Source organism: Engystomops pustulosus, chromosome 6 (assembly GCF_040894005.1).
Source record: "Engystomops pustulosus chromosome 6, aEngPut4.maternal, whole genome shotgun sequence".
Lineage (NCBI taxonomy): Eukaryota > Metazoa > Chordata > Amphibia > Anura > Leptodactylidae > Engystomops > Engystomops pustulosus.
Genome location: NC_092416.1, coordinates 45,520,671 through 45,539,941, shown reverse-complemented (window position 1 = coordinate 45,539,941; position 19,271 = coordinate 45,520,671). Strand labels below are relative to the sequence as shown.

The 19,271-nt window shown below is 43.3% G+C and overlaps 1 long non-coding RNA gene across 4 annotated transcripts in view; it reads right to left on the bottom strand.

The window, feature by feature from the left end:
- Positions 1–4,770, bottom strand: part of LOC140135000 (uncharacterized) — an 89,383-nt gene extending 84,613 nt beyond the window's left edge. For 2 of the 4 annotated variants that reach the window (XR_011856443.1, XR_011856442.1), the window contains exon 1: positions 1,804–2,036. This is a non-coding gene — a long non-coding RNA (uncharacterized lncRNA). Of the gene's footprint in view, positions 1–1,803; positions 2,037–4,658 lie in introns of those variants that run through there. The other 2 variants (XR_011856444.1, XR_011856445.1) reach the window with 2 other exon arrangements.
- Between the last annotated feature and the right edge of the window lie 14,501 nt (positions 4,771–19,271).

Genomic DNA, 19,271 nt, shown 5'->3' with positions numbered 1-19,271 from the left:
TTATTGGCAGGTTTTGGCTGTGCAATACACTCCACTTCACAATCAGCCGGCGTATATATAAGTCGACCGTTCATGAAGGGGTTAAAAGAGATTCCCAGTTGCAGCTAGTCTTGTGCATAGAGGATAGTGGTTGATCAGTGGGGGTCATAGCACAATCACAGGATCCGTTGTACCCCAAATGAGAGGAGCAACAGGTCCATTCAGTCTATGGCACTGATAGTAGAGGGCAGTGCTTAGCTACTTCTATCTCTGCCAGTGCCATAGAGATGAATAGGAGAGCAGGGTCCATGTGCAGGGTCTTGCTCTTTTCGTTGGGAGGAAGCCTCCCCCAATCAGCAGGTTATGTCCTATCCTGTGGATACAAAATGTTTTTGGGGTGTTAAGAATAGGACTTTATTTTTTAGTGAAGTACATACTTTATCTAACACCATGTAAAGTAAATGCGTATATATCTCTTTTTACTTAGTGCACAACTGTGGAAATAGGACCAAATTAAGACAAGCCAATCAAAACCAAGCGTAGTACCTAAGAGGGGTATTCCCTTTTAAAGGGGTATTCCCACAAGGACAAGATTCTTAAATATATTCGAAATAACAAAATAACACATTCTCTAATTCACTGTTATTAACAAAAATACAGCATTGCAAGGGGCCTCCTTACAAGACCAGCTCAGACACAGGCACTTCCTGCTGGCAAGCAGCAGCGTGCAGAAACTTACTCTACAAGCTACAGAAAGATAAGGACTTTATAGCAGAGCTGACTGTGTTTCATTGATTAGGTGAGTTTGCAGAGCTGAAAGTCTCATTGTGTGTTATATCCATCTCATCTCTCTTTTTCTATGTTTCAGATTCTAGTAGAATGTTCAAAAGCTAAATAAAAGATAGATAAACCCTGCACCCTGATAATCTAAGCACATTGTCAGCACACAGCATCTCATAGCACAGAGGAATCATGAAGTGCTTAGAGAGTCCCTGCAATCTTACAATGACCATCACTAAGTGATAGGAGCTAAAACGGCAATAAAACTGAGTAAAATTGTAAAGTAAGGGGGTTGAAAATTATTTTTATTGTATAAACATCACTAGGAACTTAAAGTTTGAGAACTATCTTTCATGGGAAACCATGTATAGCTAGATAAATACTCTGTAGTTCAATAATAAATTAGAAAATCTTAGAGACCATAGGTGTCTGTGTGTGATTCTTTCTTCGGGTACCCAAATTATAATTATCTGATTTGGAGCGGAGATCATTCGGAGTGGTACACAGGTTTTAGAGTGCAATCCAGAACAGGGGTTGAATAACATTGTAAGGCATCTTTTTTTAGACCAAAGATAGAGGTGCCATAATGTAATCTTGAAGGGACTGGAGCAAGAAATTTAATATCACTCGCACAATACGTTGGCTACATGAAACTGTATCTAATGATGGAAGGCCATGTGCACCACCAGCGGTAAACGGATATACAACAGGTTATCCATCCCTCTGACAATGAGCTCTGAAGATGCCAAAGCAAACCAATGTAAGAATGCACAGCATATGGATCAATTTCCCTCCTGATGAAAGTACATGAAGCTTTGAAGTGGGTGAAGACAAGCTGAAGGATGGGAAGGCTTGTATCTGGCAGCTAATTATTTCACTATCCTGAGCACTGACTGCTGGAAGCAATGGCAGCTTCACACCATAATCCTGCCCTGTGCTATAAATGAGAGAACCGTGACCCCAATTAATTAATTCTTCAGCTGTCAGGAAAATCTTTCATAGAACGTGCTACCTCCCCGCAGGAATAGATCAAGTGCATCTTACCTCAGCCGTCAGCTGTATATGGACATGAGGCCGCCTATATTTGGACCTGGAATGATGGGTGGGATTGGTGTCCTCACAGACATCAGATCGGCTGATGGGGAGCCAGGGTTTTTTTGCATACCGATCTGCTCTTAAGGGGGTCTTCCCATAAAATATGAAAAAGATATGGAATTGTTATGCATGCAATTACCTAATGTAGATGGCTATCTTCAGCTACAATGAAAATCACCTGTCAGTTTGGGAGCCCAACCAGCACTATGCCAACATCCTGCTTGGGTTTAAAGGGAACCTGGCAGCAGAAATTAGCAGAAAACTACAATTTGTGTCTATGCATTGTGAACCAAACATACCTTGAGAATGCTGTAGCGACACTGATGCAGAAACATATCTTGTTTAATGCCTGATTTGAGTGATTTTGCTCAAAAAACAATTATAAAGTTCATGACTTTGGGAAATTTGGGTGCAGAACGGTTGCTGTACATAAAAGAGATGCCTGAACTGTCGAGACAGGACTTACCAAACTGAGCTGGATGAAACATACACAGCAACTGGGGGATGGTGCAGCAATTGATTACTTCTGCCTGTCAGGGCCAACACAGTGTTCTCGACTAATACTGGGCAGGACAGGGCTGAAGCATTAAGAAGAGGAGAGTGCCTGGGCAACCACAGAAGCCTCATTATCATAATTTTATAATAGTATTTTTTAGCAAAACCACTCAGTTCAGGGATTAAACAAGATATTTTTCTGCAGAAGTGTTGCTACTGCATTATCAAGGTATGTTTGGTTAAAAATGCATAAAACCAAATGGTAGATTTCCTTTAACCTTATAAACCACTACCAGTATGTTGACAAGCAGCTGAACACCTTCCAGATCCTGTTTCTGCCATGATCCAGTGCGGTGGCATCATCCAGCAGATCAACTTTGAAGTGAACTGTAAACTGGTTGTATAAAGTAAAGGAGGTTGAGATTTTGACACTGAAGTCAAGCTCTCTCTTCCTCAGAAAGCCCCTTTCACTGTGATTGATGGTCCTGCATCCAGAGACATCACTAACCAGATCTCCTGAAGTCCAAAGCACAATCACAGAGGAGGAGGTGTTCACAGCTCCCCAACTTGACTTTACTGTTAAACTCTCCTTGACTTTATACAACCAACTTGCATCTCACTTCAAAGTTGACTGGAGTTTGCGTCAGACCCTGGGCACGAAAACACTGCGCATAGCAATACCGAGGTCATTATGCTCTGATCATAAGGGGCATGCGCTGCAGCGTTCCCAGCGGGCTCAGGTCACACAGCGGCAGTGTAAACATTTTCACACTTAACACTCCCATAAATGTAGAAAAACTAATTTAAAGAAACCAAATGGATAGTAACATGCAAAAAAAAGTATGTGTTTTCAATGTGTTTAAAACACACTGTGTGCCCGCACCCTAAGGGCGCATTCACACGTTGCATTTTGACCTGCGTTTTCATTGCGTCTGAAACGCATATACAACAGTTGAGGAGAGGTGATTTGCCTAATTACATCACTGTAAAGATTTCCGTTTACAAAACACATCGTAAACGCGATGTTAACGCATGCGCTAACAATGCGTTAACACATGCGTTTTGTTAACGCATGCATTAACATTGCGTTTACAAACGTAAATTGCAATGTAATCAGCTGTTGTATATGCGTTTCAAACGCAATGAAAACGCAACCAAAACGCAACGTGTGTACGCGCCCTCAAAGTGGTGTGGAAATTGGTTGACTGACTGGACTGAGGTTCCCTATTATACATTTAAGGGTGAGGTCACATGTACCGCTAGCGCACATACCGCTTGGTCGAATCTTGCCCCTAATGCGTATGCGGTTTTCATAGAAACGCATGTGTGATTGGGCTGAGATCCGCCCCCTAGCACTGCGCGCTAGCGTTATGTATGACCGCACCCTAATAGGAAGCTATTCATGAGACAGTAGAGCCGGCTCTTTTTAGTGAGCTAAGGCTAATGATCCTACTTCCCATCACTAAGGGCGCTGTCACACGGGATGTTTTGGCTGCGTTTGCAAATGCAGACCAAACCGCACCCATCGGGGCGGGCCGCAGCCCGATCGGCTCAGCGATTCTATAGAAAACCCGATGCAATCAGGCCCCTGCTCGTCCCGATGGGTGCGGCTTGGCCTGTGTTTGCAAACGCAGCCAAAACGTCCCGCGTGACAGCGCCCTAAATCTCACACAGCGGGGGAAGGAGACAGTGTAACAGCTTGTGAATCTGCAACATGGAGGGGCTCTGGTAACAGTCCCAAAGCCCTTCTGTCTCACTGACATAATTATAAACATTGATTTTAATAGGGAGGAGGTCATAAATAATAAATATAAGAAGAAAACCACAGTCACCGTGCCTGGAGCTATGGGTAAGTGTCCATTGTTTACCCTGCTTGAATTTTATGACTGTCATTTCTATAAATCTTATGGCTCTGGTTAGAAATATAAAAAGTTCAGAGTAAACCTGGTGTGAACGGCGTCCTGCGCAGAGTACGCGGTACACGGTGAGCGAGGAGCGCGCCCCCGCGCCGGGCTGTGTTGCGCGCCCCCGCGCCGGGCTGAGTGTTGCGCGCCCCCGCGCCGGGCTGAGTGCTGCGCGCCCCCGCGCCGGGCTGAGTGCTGCGCGCCCCCGCGCCGGGCTGAGTGCTGCGCGCCCCCGCTGTGTGAGACGAGGCGCAGGCAGGAAGGGATTATGGTGCTGGCACCGGGCCCGGCCGCAGGCTGCAGGGTTCGGTGTGTTCTCACGACCTGTGCACACAGGCGGCCCCGGGGAGGAGAGCAGTGCGGGAGGCCCGGCCGCCGCGTCACACGTGTCCTGCACACACTCACACACACAACACGTGCGCCGCCCTCCCGCCCGAGACTTTCCCACAGGCCGGATCCGGGGGATGCGCCAAACATCCTGTCCCTGCGCCCGCCGGCTGTGCGACACTTCTGTGTGGATGACGCAGGGAGGGGGGGAGTGCGTTATACAAGCATGATATCATATCCCCGGGGCGACTCTACTTCCTCTACAAGGGTCTGTCAGCCACGGTTTTGTTTCAGTAGTCCTGTGGAGCATGATGAGGGTTGTAGTTTGTCCAACAAGACATCAGATAAGCTGATAACTTGCAAACACTTGTCCTTTATCCAGGCACAGCAGCTCCCCCTGCACAGTCGCTGTACCAGGCACTGCCACTTGTATGGATGAGGCGCTGTGAGGGAACCAACCTGGCAATCAATGTTACCCGGAGTACTCCCATTTCAGAAGTCTATGCCCTAACTTTTTGAAGTGTGGAGGACCCCTCATTAATGGGGCTTTAAATCTGAATGAATAACAACTGCTCGGTAGCCCCTGCTCATACCAGGATGTTGGGCATCACCACATACTTACCCTGCTCTGGATCACGGTTTCTGCATTGTTCCAGTTTTTGGCACGCTTTAGCCAATGAATGGCTTCCTTGGACCTGGGAACAGCAAATGATTTACCTGTCTGAGGCGGCCATGCATCGGCTGAACCCCTGGAATTTCAGACTGAATTCAATGCCGAACAATGGAAATGTCAGAATGGGATATGCTTTCTTTTTATTTCTGCTGCCTAGGGGTTATCCAGGAATCTGAGGTCGCATTTCCATGTGGCGTTTGCGTTGTGTTTGGGAACGCATAGGCTCCTCCTGTGATCGCATTACTAAATGTGATGGAACGCAATGTTACCTCAACATGTGATCGCAGGAAGAGCCATTATGTTGCGTCACGTCACATGTGGCATTTGCAATGCGTTTTAAAACGCATCGCACAGACTCCTCCTGCCATCACCTATTGAAGTAAGATTGTGTTTACATTGCATTTACATAATCATAATCTTACTTCAATAGATAATCACAGGAGGAGTCCAGGTCTGTCCCCAGCAGCCCATGAATGTGACATCAGTTCCTGGGGTGGTAAGTATAGCATTTTCCCCTCTCCCAGTGCTGCTCGTTCTGGTGATTTGGGCAAAAGTAAAACATCCCTTTAAGTCTTCAAAGCCCCTTTTTCAGTTTAAGGATGTGCACCCCCCCCCCCCCGAAGCCCAACAATCCGTGAAGATTTCGGGACACGTGGAGCGTTACTGGAGTTCAGTTCTGGGGATGGTATTTGGTTTTGTGTTTGATCACAACCTACAGGAAGCGTTAAGGTCAAGTGGCTGAGGATACGATCTTGTATACACATGTCTGTGGTTTTTAAAATGAAACTCTAGACGGGTTTCGTGCACTGAGGTTATTTGGTAAATCAGATCACACAATCACAGATTATACTCAGAGGCTGACACAGGGGAGGTTATACGCGAACATACAAGGAGCGCGTTACCCATTCATGGACACGTGTAGAATATATGGAAGGACAACATGGGACGGTATATGACAATAGAAGAATCCTAGCGGCCATGTGATGAAAGAACTAGCTCATATCTGTCTCTGGTATTACAGAAGAATAAAGCCACGTGAGTGCAGTCTCTACTGTAGTGTATGGAGGTTGTACAACTCCCTCGTGCACCTTATCACACCCCACACACACAAGTATTCTCAGTATTACAGAAAGTGCATTGTCTGATGATAATGCATTGTGCCGCAATTCACTAAGATTGTGCGCCCGATATCCTGCATATGTCGCTTCCCCACTCAGGTCCGACAGAGTTCACCTTCTTCTTCCTGGTGCATGTAAGTGCTTGATCTCGCATTGAAAGTTAAATCACGCGCTCAGTCCGAATTAGTCGGATTGGCCGACAGCCCGTCCCCCGATTTATGTCGCAGGAAAGCCAGGGCGGCTGCGCCAACATCCGATCGCGTGCAACACAATCCCCAGTTAAATATGGCACAGCTGGGCAAAACCCGAAAAAGTCAGGAAGTCCGACGAAAATGTGCGTCTGCGGACCCTTAGTAAATAAGCCCCACTATGTATTGTCAGATTCCTATGGAATACAGCAACCTCTCTGCTATGTGAAATCACAGACATGAAGTTGCACCCATATATGGGTGCTGTATTATGGTTCTTAGGTTCATGGCGCCATACTCAAGTAATGTGTGAACCAATAATGAGGCAATGGCACTACAGAAATTCACAGGATAAGGGGTAAGTGTCTAATGGAAAGGGTCTGACTGCTGGGACCCTCCAGTTTTCAGAAGAACAAAGATAAATGAAAGATAAATGCCTAAACCTAAAATTGAGATGAGATAAGCAGAACCGATGTTTGCTTTCTGGGTTCAGATTTGACACAGAACGACCCAGACATATTGCCAGATTGACACTCCCAGTAACTATCCATGGCTATGATTGGCCAGGGGTACTAGCCATGGGGTGTCCCCCTCACCAATCATAGCCAAGGTTTGGGGCTTCAATTTGCTGGATTGGCCGTTCGGCTAGCAATTTGACAATATGTCCGGGTCGTGCCCCCCAAACGCAAACATCTGGTCCACCCATCTCTACTTAGGATCCTATGGGTCCTACCCTGTTGGTCAACCTTATAACCCATCTTGTGTTTACATACTACTTAAATAGGTTAGCATACATGTTCAGGGATACCATGATTGGTGAGCATCTCCCACAGATCACAAGAAAGAGACTCCCAACAATCTGGAGAATGGGAGTCCCATTCTCACAAATGGGTGGAGCGGCAGGACAAGCATGTGTACTGCTGCCCCATTCTATAGAATGGGAGTGTGAGACATTGCAGAGCACAGTGCTGCACTTTCTACTAAAATCAGTCTCAGTGATTGAGAGTGTGGGAGATAGCTGAGCGCTGTGCTTGGCAATTTTCTATAATCCTATACCATTGAATAGAACGTCAGGACTCGTGCTGACCTGCTGCTCCACCAATTAGTGTGAACTTGACCTTTGTTCTCTGTGTTGCTAGGGGGGTCCCAGCAGTTGAACCCTCACATATCAGTTTGTTATACCCTATCCTCAAATACTTCTTATTGTTGGGGCAGTTTACCTAGACCTCTATAAAGTGTAAGATTGCACAGGATTTGGCATAGAGATTATACCCAGATCGTGCACTAAGGTTTTCATACCGGCATACTTGCACCTCCGCTATTTCTGCATCATGCAGTTCACCTTAGATGTTGATGGCTTTACATATCACATATCACATCATATTATTATACTTATTTTATATGATGGGTCCTTAAAGTGGTTCTCCCAACAAGCAAGTTAGGCCCTATCCACAGGATAGGGGCTAACTTGCTGATCAGTGGGGGTCTCTGTGATGGGAACCCACAGACCACAAGAATGGGGGTCCAATGTACCCCTGTTGCACCCCTTGTATCACCACATTGATGGCCGGAGCAGCCAGTTCAGCAGCTCAGGCTGCCCCTTTCATCTCTATGGAGCTGACGAAGATGGCCATTCATCCATAGAGATGAACAGGGCAGCCCGGCCATGTGTGACCGGATGCTCCAGCCATCTCAGTGGTTCTCGTGATTTGTGGGGGTCCCATCACTGAGACTCCCATCGATCAGCAAGTTAGGCCCTATTCTGTTGATAGGGCCTAACTTGCTTTGAAAACCCCTTTAGGGCGCTGTCCCACGTTGCGTTTGCAAAACCGCGCCCACCGGGGCAGTCCAGGGTCCGATCGCATCGGCGTTTCTATGGAAATGCCTGTGATCGGGTACGAGCCGCCGGTGTTTTGCGTTAAATTAATGCACAACACCGGTGGCTCGTTCCCGATCGCAGGCGTTTCCATAGAAACGCCAATTCGATCGGACCGCGGACCGCCCCGGTGGGCGTATTTTGTCTGCGTTTGCAAACGCAACTTGGGACAGCGCCCTTAAGCTGCTGTAAAGTGTACTGATATATCTGTCTGTGTAATATTGAGGCGTGTTCGGCAGATATGTTATGCTCCTGGGGTATGTTTATGTTTTTGCTTATTTGTTTAGAAGTGTCATGAATTGCTTAAATAATACCTAGGGTACAAACCATTCCTGCCTCAAATAATATATGTATATGTGATATGTAGAATGCAAAACAATGACAGAAGCTTTTGATCTATAGGAAATAGGAAACATTTTCTATTTAAAGCAAACAATTGCTAAAAAAAACAAAGGCTAGACTGAGGTTAGGCCGAATATCCTTCCTCTGAGGCCATTTTCACATGGTCAGTATCAGTATATTCGTCTGACCAGTGGTGGACCTACACAAGGACTCCATACTGAGCACTTTTTCTGAAACCTATATGCTTGATGGACCCACCAGATTAGCAAAATCCACTGCGTTTTGAAACAAATTATGACCGATAAGGAGAGGTGATTTGCCTTATTACATTGCTGTTAACATTTACAAAATAAAATGTAAACATGACGTTGACACGTTGTTAACACATGTGTTAACAAACAGCTAGCCTTAATTCAATGGTAACACATACATTAACATGGTGTTTACATTGCATTATGTAAATGAAAATATTAACAGTAATGTAATTAGGCAAATCACCTCTCGCAACATGTAACCGCACCCTAATGGCCCGGTCCCACGCTCCACTAGTGTTGCGTTCACACTAGCAGAATTTGTGACCACACCCTGATAGTATATGAGTACTCACATGTAACAGATACTGTGGACTGATCACAGTATCCTTATTGTGGTGCAGTTGAGACACTACACGGTCATCAGAGTAATGGTGGTGGCACACATGGCATTTTTAAACCTGTTTTAGTCATGCGTTTTGAGTTTTTTGAAAACGCATGTGCTTTTGTCCGGTTTTCCCAATTATCTTAATTAAAAACGGACAAAAACGGATGCGTTTTTTAACGGGCTGAAAATGCGGGATTAAAACGGACTAAAAATGGGTTCAAAATGCCTCGTGTTCCACCACCCTTAGGCCGGCGGCACACGTAGCATTTTGAACCCGCTTTTGGGCCGTTTTTAAGCAGTCCAATAGCGTGGAATCTGTTACCAATCTCTATGTCTGCAAAAATGGTCTTCATGTCGTCCAATTTTGGAGATTTGGAAGGCTGGTAAATGATGTCACTTGTCTTGAAGGGTTACAAGATTGTGTTACCTAGCAAGTGATCCACAAATGGATGACCCCTTTGTGACGTCCATACATTTTATGCTCCCATAGAGTTCTATGTGAGGGTCTGAGCTGCAAACATTGGCAGGAGTAGGACCTACAGTTTTGTACAGTCGCCTAACAGATCCATGAAAAACACATTCACGTGCACGGGGCCAATGAAATTAATGTGTCAGTTTGCCATCAGTTAACAAAACTGGATAGCACATGGATGTATACAGCAGCTGTTTGCATGAAACCTTAAATATGTTAATCCCCTTGCAACAAATAATTGTTATTGTTTGTGTAATAAATAGTTACACAATTTTACAATATAGTTTCTGTATCAATTCTTCACTGTTTTCTAGATCTCTGCTTGCTGACATTCAACAAGAAGCTACACTGTTTACCTGCTGTGGATAAAATCCGGTCCCTAGTCATGTGATGTCACACAGGTGCATGGCTCATTAATATCAGCTGTGCACCTGTGTGACATCACATGACCAGGGACAGGTTTATATACACAGTAAGTAAACAACCAAGCAGACATCTAAAAACAATGAGAAATTTATAAGGAAAGTTACATTGGAAAATTGGATTTTTTATTGCTGATTATTTGCTGAAAGTGGACAGACCCTTAAAGGACATGCCGGTATTTGCTTTTTCAGGTACTGATCCCCAATTAATAAAACTAACATTGCTTTTGACTTCTGGGCTGTGATCCTTCTTTGCTGATGTTTGCGCCTGCTGCTTGGGAAACAAAAAAGTTGTTATTATTTTTATTGCCGCTTTATAGAGCTCTTCACGTTGCATGATGTTTCCACTAACCTTGTACCCAGTAAACAATGCTGAATATTTCAGAAATGAATGCTTATGAAATAGTTTGTTTATGCCATAGTTGGATGCGCACCTGCATGCGTGAAACATTGTTGTCGCTTCAGCATGAGACCGGGTTAGTTTAGACGATTTTTTTTTTCCTGTTCCTGCACAAAACAAATATTATTTCCTATAGAAAATACTTTCCCTCAAGCTGAAAAATATCATTTGACTCCTAATGTTTGCCATTACAGCTCCTGCGTAACATGGCACCCAGCTTTCCTACAGCTCTGAATGGCAAATCTGTGTGCAGTCATAATATAAAGTAGTCTGGGCTTCTGTGCCAGTCTACATTTTACAACGCCTTGGAGAATGTCCTATGCTGGTCCTTTGTTGAGGAACAAACCCCTTCAAGTTTATGAATTCATAATAAAAATAGACAACACACTCATACAAAACAGAACAGGAACAGTCAGTTTCTTAAAGTGAACCTGTCAGCAGGAATGTAATTTTTAGCTAGTGGCAGGTTCCAATAGCCTATGCTGTGCTGATGCCTTTGTCAGCATTCTGAATCATTTCAGTACTTTATAAAACTTTACTTCACATTACCTGGATCCCTGCCAGCAGCATGTGGTGAGGCGGGGGGAGGAGGAAACTGCTCTACTCATTGTAACAGCCTTTAAAGCTACTGCACTGAGGACCCTGGGGCCCTCGGGCTCACTATTATTATTAGAAAAGTTGATTTAAGAAAGAATGAGTTCATGGATAACAAATATAAGAATAATACCATTGTCATAATGCTTGGATCTATGAGTAATTCTCCCTAGTTTATCATGTTTGATTTTGATGGTAGATTTCCTTTAAATAAGGAAGAAAGGCAAAGGAAAAAGGACACACAAACATATTTCCTTAATACAGTGTATTACAAATTTTATTGATCATTCAAAGTTTAGTTACCCTTTAAAAAGCACATGCTTGACCATTGCTCTCTTCAACTTATTCTCCTTGCATTCTTGTAAATATGGGATTGAAAGCAGGGCCGCCATCATGGGGGTCTTGTGGGACTGTGTTCTAGGGACCCCCGTTTTCCAAACAAAAGGGGCACTGTTTGTCGCCATCAGTCTGAAAAAAAAAAACTATACTCCCCTTCCAGCTTCTTCTCCCCGGGCCTGCAGTTCCGTCTTTTCCTCTCCCCTCCCTCCCTAGGCGCATACACTATGATGCGGCGGTGATGTTTTGGCCTAAAACTAAATAGGTATTTATCAATGTGGGAATGGACACTGGTGGGTTGGGAATGAGGGCGGGTGGGTGTAAGGGGACAGAAAAATCTTCCAGTCAGGGGCCCCAAAATTCCTAGTGACGGCCTTTATTGGGAGACCTAGGGTCCCCTTTCTAGAAAACTGTTGAAAATGGATCCCCATTTAGATATTCTAAATCCTAAGTAAGTTTTGGCTATAGTAGTGCTAAGCCGACTCAATCATGTTATGTACAGGTAAGGGAGCAGTAGTCATGATTTGCTTCCCGATCTCTTATGTAAGTATGGATGCAAACATATTCTTAAAAGACCTGAAGAAGATCCATTCCATAATAATATGGATGGTCAATTTGTCAAGGAGTAAATGCAGCAGGTGAGAGTAAAGGCATAGCTGTGGAAGTGCAGTACCACTAGTGCTCTTCAGGTGGCAGTGCAAAAAATATAGGATGGTTATGAGATTGAAGTATAGGAGATACATATATCAATAGATTGTGATCAATAGGTATAAGCTATATAAGAATATGAGAAAGATAACATATTCTAATTGACTTTACTTATATGATGGAAAAATACCCTGTTTCCCCGAAAATAAGACCAAGTGCAATTTTTTTCAAACTTAGAAATATATGGCCTCCTGTGAAAATAAGACCTAGAGACAGTCAGTTACATTTCCCCTGTGCCTCACATTAGTATTAGTAGATGATTTAGATACTGCATGAGGTTGTTACATGGGTAACAAATTCATGGGATAAAATCACTCACTGTTCTACAAATGCTACGAGTAGCTACCTGAACAAGAAGGGCTGATTGAAGGAAAATCAAAGATTGGGGCCAATAATTCCAATAGATATTGAGAAATACTGGGATCATTAAATGTACCATAGATTGTTGTGCATGGAAATAGTCTCACAAGAAATTCTTGATGGAATACAGATGGTTGTTGATGTGATGACATGACCACAGTATATTAATAAATGTTCATTTTGTTGTTCAACAATAACTGTGATTTTTCGTCCATGGGAAAATAAGACATCCCCTGAAAATGAGACCTGAAAATAAGGATTATATATATATTAATATAGTTACCTATATAATATAAGATCTAATTTTTATTTTTTTTTTTTATAAAGATGTATGACAGATAGTTATAGGGGATCATAGTTAAATATAATCCTGACAGTACTTTTAATATCTAAAATACTGTATATATGGAAAAATATGAACATTTAAAAAAACAGGGACATAAGCCGTAACCACAAAAATTGTGTGAACACATCCGCCTCTAATATAGTCACTTCTTCTCCTGAACAGATACATCATACAGTTCATTAAAAGCAATCCCCAAGGACATGACCCACAGGAAGGGGATGATAGTTGCGTGCCATGTACTGCCATGAATTAATGCATGTAACCCATTCATTACAGGGGTCCCTTGAGTCCCGGGTCAAACGCAGTTGAGATTATAGCTGCCATGAGTTTATTATAGTTCTGATCAGTATGATAATGTTCCCTGTGGGGCCTCTCACTGTCAACCTCAGCCATATGTGACATCTCTAGAGCTTAATTCTCAGGCTTGTAGTAACAGATCTGTGCAAATAGGATTCTCGCAGGGTGGAGGGGTTAAAATATACATGTAAAACAGTAATGAGGCTGAAAAAAGCCTCCGGTGGAGGCCCTGCTGTCAGACACAGGAGTTGTCAGCAAGGAGGTCCCCTGACGGTAAAAGGGTTAATAAGCGCATTGTTCGGTGCCAGATGCATCTCTTGGATACCCAGGAAAGACATTGGATTCCATCCCGCCAAATATGTTAATGTAACCGCCTGTGTACAAGCATGATGTTCCTGACTTCACTCAGAGACGTCCCAGGGGGAAAGCTCCCTTTCAACTCCAGCTCTCATCTAAAGCACCGCCAGAAAAAAGGATTCTGTGAAAGCCCATAGACATCAGGATAATGAAATTAATTGACTTGACTGGACACTTATTACTGTGTGACACAAGAAGCTTGGCCATGTTATGGGAATCCTGCTCAGGGGAGGATAAGAAGAGATGATGTGATCTCATTGTGACACAAGAGGAAGGAGAAGCAGAGAAGAAACCACTTGTATATACAAGGCCTTAAAGATATCAGCTTAGATCTTGTATACAATGTCATATATAGAGCAAGAGGGGCTGAACAGATTGAAATATAATTAATGGAGAAGACTTAGCATAGCTTGTTATTTACTAAATGGTATCTCTGTATGTAAGCTTATGGAGGCTGCTTATTGTTAAGTGACACCGCCCACTGGACTCCTACACATAGAAAGCACAGAGCTATCAATAACCTAATGACAAGTTATACTGAGTCCTTGTATTCAGGATAATACCTCCCATTATTCCAGCTCTAGACCACACACCTTGCAATTAGAACACGTGACAACCTGCTCTATAACATACTGCCTATAGATATGACACTATGTACAATCTGCTCAACTCCTCCTGCTCTATAACAATCTGCCTACAGATAGGACACAATGCACAATCTTCTCAACTCCTCCTGCTCTATAGTATTCTGCCTGCAAATAGGACACTATACAATCTGTTCAGCTCCTCTTGCTCTATAATATGCTACACGCAGAAAGGACATTCTGTAAAATCTGCTCAGTTATTCCTACTATATAACATAATGCTTGTGGATAGGACACTATTATAAACTGCTCGATTACATTCTGCATAAAGCTAGGAATCTGTACATTTTGCTAAGCTCCACCTGCTCTATAACACGCTGCCTGCACTATGTACAACTGCATTTATGTGATGACAGGTTTTCTTTAAAGGTATAAAAGAAATTTGCCCTGGCTGTATTGATGTAGGCAATAAACCGCACAATTTTTCTTCCTCTTATTCAATTTTTAGATCTTCCTCTTGTCATGATTGAAAAAAAAGTAAAAAAGAAAACATTATAATAACGTAACAAGGTTAATTCACATATTACCTGTTATCTTTTCCCGGTGTAGGTGCAGGGACGTATATGCAGCCGCAAATTTGCGGCCGCATGTACGCTCCCCCCTAGACAGCGATCTTAATGAACCCTTAGGTCTGTGAGCTTGCTGCTCCAGATCAATAATGGACTTACCTGTTAAAGTAGTAAAATAGTGGATAAAATTTTACCAAATTATGAGTTTTTGTAGCTGTTTTCAAGCATTGCAATCTATTACACTGAATGTACAGGCTACATTCATATGAACGTATGGGGGACAGCAATGGCCACACAGAGTGATAAGATGCTGCACACGTGCGGCACCGTACCCCGCCGTACATGGAGAAAAGATAGGACCTCCATCTCCTCTCCATTGCGGCGGACGTAGGCCCCCATGGCCATAGCCATGCGGGCATGTGTTCATCTGAATGCAACCTTACACTAGATTTGTAGGCAAGTTTCAGGAAAAAAAACTTCCACAAATTTTCACAATATTTCGCTCTGTGTGAATCGCGCCAAAAACGATTTTGGTCAATGAGTATGTATTATATATTTATATTAACATATATATGGCCTGTTCTTATGACTGTCTTTTCTTCCATAAGAACGCAGACACCTCCTCTCCCAGCTATTGTTCTAATGATTTGCCTATACCCTAATCATTACTGAAGTAGCAGAAGAGTAAAGAGCTGAATACGGAGTAAAAGCCTCATTAGTGACGCGTTGATGGCTTTCTACATGTCTAGAGCCAGTATCAATGAGGGTGTTTTCTATGAGGAGGCAGCTGGGGTGGCAATGTTGCTGCTACCCCTGTCATTGATAGAAAAGGAGATGAGGCTGGAGTGAAACTAGGCTTTGAATTGTGGATTCTGGACTGAAACTGAGAAACAAGCAACCAGCAGGGGGTCACATTAAGAGGTGTGAAAAAATTCACTTGCACATGAAGTGCCAGTCAGTCTAATCACATAAAAGCACCTTGCAGCCTGCTCCCTGACGCACACTGTGGTGACCTATTCAGTGACAAGTGGGTGTTCCTACATTCTGCAGCCCCCTCCTATGATATAACATCCTCACCCTGCTTAGTAGTTTTATCTCAGGGGGTGTATTGTCTTATGCAAATATAACCTTTAGCACCCTGGGATATCCCTCCATATAGGCCTAGGGTAATGAAGGCCACCATGTAAGAGATGGGTCACGATACTGAATACATCAGTGTGACAATCTATGTGATGAAAGTGACTCCTGGAAAAATAAAACAATTCCCTAAAATAATGTTATTACTGTTCTATGGTGTAGTATATAGTGCCATGTAGTCCTTCTGACTTAGGGATAGACATAAGAGATCTGATACATGGATTCAGTACAAATCTGCCCATTTTCAGACAACAGATTGAATCCGAATTTACCAACTCGCTTTGGACGAATCTTGTATATGTACAATAATACATACAAAAAATCCTTTAAAATGTCCATTGATTTAAATCCTTATACATTTTTATTTGTTTTGTCTCTTATAGTTTATGAAATTTCCAATATCTGCCGCTAACTTGGTTTCCAAAACCAAGACGCAGACCCCTAAGTAGACCCCAGCTGGGCAGTGCCCCCTTTCTAGACTGTGTTGTATAGATGGAGAGCTTCAAAGCCTGGCTCTGTTACCTAATGTGTTTTCTTTAACACATTTTTGTTATTGTTTGGCTTCCTACAGAAACAACAAATTGTAGGTGTTACAACTCCCCTTCAATTGTATCCATAACATTGGACTACACTAAAATAAGGGAAGTAGGCTTATTGGCAGCTTTCTATTCACAGAAGGTCTCTGGGATGTTTGCTATGATGGCCATGCATATAAAGTCAGCCAAAACCAGTAGATTTTGGCTGGACTGGTCCCAACCAACTAATATGTCCTGGGGTGCCCTAAACCACCAGATTTGTGTGTTCTAATACAATCTCAGCTCAGCTCAGTTGCTGCTCTATAACATTCTGCCTACAGATATGACACTATGTACAATCTTCTCAACTCCTCCTGCTCTATAACATGCTGCCTAGAGATACAACGCAATGTTCAATATGCTTAACTCCTCCTGCTCTATAACATTACGCCCAATCATGGGCGTAACTACAGTGGTAGAAGCCACAGCAGCTTCTATGGGGCCCGTTTTTGACAGGTTTGGGCAATTATCTAAATTCAAACTGGTCAAAAACGGATGTGTTTTCAAAAAACTGTTTAAAACTACTGCTTTGGCCCGTTTTTTTTGACTGCTTAAAAACGGGCCAAAAACGCATTCAAAACGCCACGTGTGACATCACCCTTACGCCCCTGGGTCAATACATGTTACAACACTTCTTATATTGCAATTCCCAGCTACTATATATTATACAGAAACTATCTGACTACATAGCGAACATCGTGCTCATTTTCACAGAATGGATAGAAATAGAGATGAGCGAGCACTAAAATGCTTGAGTGCTCGTTATTCGAGACGAACTTTTCCAGATGCTCGAGTGCTCGTCTCGAATAACGAGCCCCATTGAAGTCAATGGGAGACTCGAGCATTTTTCAAAGGGACCATGGTTCGGGAATAAAATGTGTTAATTAATTGAAAAAGAATGTCTTCTGATAAGTTAGCAGATGTATGCAAATATCTGCAATCTATTCTTCACTGTTCCGCGCGTATATTATCTCCCGACAAGTTAGCAGATGTGAAGAACAGTGAAGAATAGAATAAAAACAGTGAACACAGGATCATTTAAGTGAAAAACACAGTGAAGAATAGATTGCAGATGTTCGGCACATCTGCTTACTTGTTGGGAGATACGCTGTCCCGGGATCCGCTGCTCTTCTTCCACTGAAGTCTCCCCGATGTCTCCGTGCTGCTCCCCGATGTCTCCGTGCTGCTGCCTGATGTCTCCGTGCCGCTCCCCGATGTCTCCGTGCCCCGATGTCTCCGTGCCGCTCCCCGATGTCTCCGTGCCCCGATGTCTCCGTGCCGCTCCCTGATGTCTCCGTGCCGCTGCCCGATGTCTCCGTGCTGCTCCCCGGTGTCTCTGTGCTGCTCCCCGTTGTCTCTGTCCTGCTCACCGTGTTCTTCAATGTGTTCTTCACACATATATATTGTTCTTCACATACTATTTTGTTCGCACCGTTCCGCACGTATCTTCCGACAAGTAAGCAGATGTGGCGAACATCTGTAATGTATTCTTCACTGTGTTTTTCACTGTGTTTTTCACTTAAATGATCCTGTGTTCACTGTTTTTATTCTATTCTTCATTGTTCTTCACTGTGTTTTTTTAATTAAATGCTCGATCTCGAGCAGGGGAAATACTCGTCCGAGCAACGAGCCGTTTCGAGTACCTTAATACTCGAACGAGCATCAAGCTCGGACGCGTATACTCGCTCATCTCTAGATAGAAACCAACGGGGCACTTAATTTCTTTAGCGCTATATACGTAATAGGGCCTGTATGTTACATTATAGATCCCCTTAGTCACTGAAGTGTGGAGAGATGGTTGACGTGTGATCTTTCCAGAGTCTCCGGAGTATAGAGGAAGCATTCTTAACAGTAATCAATAGAGCTCTATTTCCAGGTCTACATCACTGTGTGTATGAGTGCATGAGAATATGATATGTTTACAGCTGTATACCTCTATCTTTCCTTTATGACAATATATATACGTCTTATTTTAGAAGTGCTGTATAAGAGCCCATGACACAATGGAAAGGAGAGAAGTCATGTCAGGTTCTTCGCTCATTAAATAGTCACCCCCTATGCAATACTGTGGCAAAGGTACCAATGGGGGTAAGCAGAAAACCTTTAGGGTGATGCCACACATGGCGTTTTGAACCCGTTTTTGGTCCATTTTAAAGCAGTCCGTCCAAAAAAGCAAGCGATGCGATCGGGCTGAGGCCCTCCCCGGTGGGCGCGACTTTGTCTGCGTTTGCAAAGCGCTACGTGTGTCACCAGCCTCAGGGTGATGCCACACATGGCGTTTTGAAACAGTTTTTTGTCTGTTTTTAAGCAGTCCGTTAAAAAACGCATTTTTGGAAACGCATCCGTTTTTTTTGTCCATTTTTAATTGCGCAAATTTGGAAAACCTGTCAAAAATGGATACATTTTCAAAAAACAGATGCGTTTTTAAAAAACGGATGCGTTATTAACGCATGCGTTTTTTAACGGATTGCTTAAAAACTGACCAAAAACGGTTTCAAAATGCCATGTGTGGCATCACCCTAAGGGTGATGGCACACGTGGCATTTTGAACGCGCTTTTGGCCCGTTTTTAAGCAATCCGTTAAGCATGCGTTTTTGACCAGTTTGAATTAAGATAATTGGTCAAACCTGTCAAAAATGGATGCATAGCCTTAGGCAATGTTGCATGTATTAACATTGTGTTAACCCTGTTTTAACGT